Below are 5,000 nucleotides of genomic sequence, written 5' to 3' on the forward strand. Positions count from 1 at the left end.
GTTTGTGTGTGTGTGTGTGTATATATATATATATATATATATATACGCGTGCATATATAGTCATACACACGTACATAGATACCTACGTACATACATAGCGCATCCATCCATCCATATGCACACGTATACATGCATACATGCATAAATACATACATATATACGTATGCATGTATGCATATATGTGTGTGTGGATATATATATATATATATATATATATATATATATATATATATATACACGCATACATATATAGACATACATGCATATATCATACATATACACATACCTACATGCAAGCTTATATATATCTTCACATATATTCATAGATACGTTCAAGCATGCTTTCAAACGTACACACACACACACACACGCACACACACACACACTCACTCACGCACGCATGCATACATTCCAATGTATACCCATCTACACACTCAGTATGAGTTTAGTGGAAGTAACATATACAGACAAACACGTGTGTAAATGGTATGCGCACGCATACATAAAAGGTAATTAAACGCACATCATTCCTAAAATGTCGCATATACATACCCGCATTTGTATACATCCATGCGTACATGCAAAAGTGCGTACATTCATGTATACATAAACACACATATATACATTCATATTTAAATACATGTATTCAAATGTACATATATCTAAGTATTCAGGATGTGTTTCCTGGAATGAACATATGCAGACAGTGACATGTGCAAATGACATGCGCGCGCATAATGAGTAATTAAATATACACACGCGCACACATGTTCTAAGAACACATGTGATCCTTTCTACTTTTGGCATAGGACCTGAAACTTTCGGGGAGGTAGTGTCTAGTGGATTATATCGACCCCAGTGTATAACTGGTATTATTTCATCGACCCAGAAAGGATGAAAGGCAAAGTCGAACAAGGCAGTAATTGAATTCAGAATGTGAAAACGGACGATAAGTCGCTACACATTTCGTCCGGCGTACTAACGATTCTACTCGCCGCCCCCAAACAAGACATAATAAATCCATACATGCTTACATACATATATGCATGCCTGCGTGTACACATACATACGTATATACATACAGGCAGACATATTTACGACTCTGCATGCACACACATTTGGAAATTACAACAGAAAGGGAATTTTCAAGATGCAGCGTGGTATTTTGTTCGAGGCTCAAAAGATTTTGCCAATGCATGATCACTTTTAGCAGAGAAAAAGATTCCCTATGATTCGTTTGTTTTGATACATTTATAAGATTAATAACTGAGTTTTGTTGTATATCGGGAGGGTCATGAGGCCAATAAAGACACACGTACTGGTTCTATTTCACTTCCTTAGAATTATTAGCGAATAGGTTAACTATTTAATCAATTAATTAAGTAATCGATTGTCTGATTAATCATTTTGCCAATCATTCAATCAGCTAAATTTATCAAAGTGCTTTCGTTACCATTTACGATCTCATTAACGACATGTTCTTTTCACTTCAGGTCTGCTTCAGATCAGACAAACCTAGCGGACTGATTGATTTATTGAGTGGTCGATCGAGTAATCAAACAATCGATAAGTTAATTGGTTAAATTGTTAAATAACTGAGCAATAAAAATAAAGAAGTGAAACAGAACCGATTCATGTATTAGTTATTGGCCTAATAATCTTCTCGAAGTACAATAAAATATATTCTAACACTCGTGGTCACATCAAGAATCTTACAAATCAAATACAAAAATGATATATCTCGTCAGTTTTATTTTTCCAGCTATGGATATTTAGGCCTAGGACATCTAAGTTGAAGTGAGCATCAGCGATCAGTATCCTAAATCCGCCCTCCCACCTCAGATGTAGAGTGTTTATAGGATATGCCCTCTTTTAAAGACAGTATAATATGATTTGAAGTACTTTTGTCTACTGTTTGTAGCAGGTCGATTGATAGCGTAAGTGTTTCCTCTGCTAGTTCGAAGCTTTTACTAGTCAGTATTATTGGTAAATACCTGAATAAAACGACGATAGATTACAAGATAATCACTCTGAGATGTTTGCTAGGCAACATTCAGTGACGTTAATAGTGATCACTAGAACAATATGCTTATTATGAATGGAATGTTTGCTGTAATGTGTCTAGCTTCGTTCCTAGCGGTCACTTTGACATGGAACAGTGATATATGTAGTTCTACAGGATGATACCGGTGTGACGTTGAGAGGGAGAAGACAGGTGTGTCTGTATGATGTTAAAGATTTTATTGAATTTAACAATTTCCAAACTCATTCATCTCTATTGTTGAGATGTGATGAGTCACGCAATTATAGTGTGAATTATATAATCATATATGATGTGTTTCATAAGAATATACATTGACTCATAAGACTTATAACTACGATGAGTCAAATGACTAGATATAATGGTTCCCTTAGATAAAGGAGTCTTATAAGGAGATATGACAACTCTTATAAGTAAATATGACGACTACCATAAATATGATGGATCGTACATCAAGTTATAGTGGGTCACATTACTTGACAAGATGACTCATATGACCAAGTATGAGGAACCACAAAACTATATACATTGAGTTGCACAACTCAACGACTATGATGAGTCACAAACCTAGATTCGATGATTATGGCAACTGTTAAACGGTGGGTCACACGTCAAATATCGAGATATAAAGAATCCATTAAGAATATAAGACAACACTCATTATTAAACATGCTGAATCTCACCACTAGAGATACTGACTCACATAACGACATTCAACGATTCCACGTAACTAAAGAAGAAGAGTGTCATATCTAGATGTGACGAGTTACATAATTATTTGAGCTGAGTTACATAACTGATGAGCTTGCCCCAAAAGATACGAAAGATCACATAACTCATTAGATCTTTGGATGACTTGTGCACACATCGCGCAGTGTATCTTTGCGAGGGCAATCTCCTTAGAGGAAGCCATATCACTGCAAGCTATACTTTTGTGAAGAGATGAAAACGAAGCTGCAAGCTGACGACGAAATACTCAGCAGTTTTAATTTCGTTGCCATTCCAAGCTTTGTATTTGATTGCATGTTAAAACTGGTGAATGAGTAAATGATTAGTTGTTAGTCATTTACCAAACCTCACTGCCTCCCCTGTCTGCCTTTTCAACCGAAACTACAACAGCCTCTGCTATATAAAACTATCTAATTGCATACAACTACCACTCAGGCCAGTTGATAGACCTGTCTTTCTCTTACACCCTTCATTAATACCTTTCCTCACCCCTGCTGTCTCTACACAAACCACAATACTTAATCCTTCCTTCTTGGAAATCCCTTCTTTAGAGAAATCATTTTAGAGATAGTTTTTAACTTATCAATCGTATCAGTGTTCCCAGTTGATATGCCTGGTGGTGATATAAAGCCCCTGTCTAAATCATAAAAGCAAATTCATTGTTTTTAGGATTGAACCATTGAGAATAAAATAGACACTGAAACAGCCGAGACGTCACAACATACATAAAATGCCATGCAATATGTCTACTCTTTTCTGCGCTTTCACTTCAAGCGTCTACGAAGACAACTTTACCATTCTTTCTTTCGAAGTCGACGAAATAAAGTATAACACTTTTTGGGAGTGAACCGGTGGAATTGTTAGAATGTCAGATGAAATCCCACGCGGTATCGGTTCTGTTTTTTACATTCTGTTTCTTTTTTTCTTTTTTAGTGACCAAATTACTTTCTCACCTGATTAAATACAACCACCAGATCCGTGGGTGACTTTTACGGAGTTCATTTTGTTGCAAGCATTTGAACTAGGTCTTCGTTTACAGGAGTAAAGTTCTTTTCTTTTTCCTACCAGTTTTGGAGGCTGTGAAGTTAAATGTGCTTCCTTTATCTTCTTGATTAAATGTAAGAAAAAATTACTACATATTTTAGACATATGGAGACTGTTGTATTGTTAAGAAGCTTCGTTTCCGGCCTCGTGGTTTCGTTTTCAGTCCCACTGCGTGTCACTTTCATCTAGTGTCATCTACTATAAGATCGGGTCAACCAACGCTTTGTGTGTGTGAGCGAATGTGTGTGTATGTGTGTGCGTGTGTGTGCTGCATTTGTCCTCCCTCTACTGTTTAACAACCGGTATTATTTTACTGATGCCTTCATAATTTGCGGTTCGGCAACAGAGAGCGATAAAATAAGTTTCAGCCTTTAAAAAATAAAGTACTAGAGCTGAGGTGATCAAATAAGCCCTTCAATGTTTTGTTCCAGCATGGCCGCAGTCCAATGACTGAAACAATTAAATGTAAAGGATGATAAAACGTATTTTAGACATACACAGTAAATGAGCGCCAATAAGATAACAGCAAATGAACTTATCGAACTCTTATTGAACATTACTGTATACTAATTAATGCCAATGTAGGACCATTACCATTTTCTTCAGATACCATATTGAATTTTCTGTCTGCCCGTCTGTAAGAGCCCCAATTTGTAGGCCAGCGTGCTACCAACATGTTGTATTGGATCAATATTATACTTGGAAGATGATTATGGCGGCAGCCTTTGTGGAAAACGGCCACAGATAGACATAAAATGGGATGCTTCCTCGGCTAATATCTCGCTATGTTATTGGCAGATGTTGTAGGAAGAACAGAAACCATCAAAGAAATAAATGCCAATAATGATAATAATAATAATAATAATAATAATAATAATAATAATAATAATAATGACAGCAACAACAATATAAAAGTAATACTGACAACAACAAGAAAGAAAGAAAGAAGGGAAGAAAAGAAAAGAAAATATACGAACGTAGAAAATAAATGGTCACATCTAAGCCTATATATTACAAATTTCGTTTTTATAAAGCTTCCTTGATTTTATAAATTAATAACCAATAGAGAAGAATTTGCAGCAGTTAATATCATTCGAGCATGACTCTCATTTATAATAAATAGATGTTCAATAAATAATACATTAATATTTATTGGATATTTTAGTTGTTATTGTAATCGTTGTTG

Source organism: Octopus bimaculoides, chromosome 17 (genome assembly GCF_001194135.2).
Source record: "Octopus bimaculoides isolate UCB-OBI-ISO-001 chromosome 17, ASM119413v2, whole genome shotgun sequence".
Taxonomy (NCBI): Eukaryota; Metazoa; Mollusca; class Cephalopoda; order Octopoda; family Octopodidae; genus Octopus; species Octopus bimaculoides.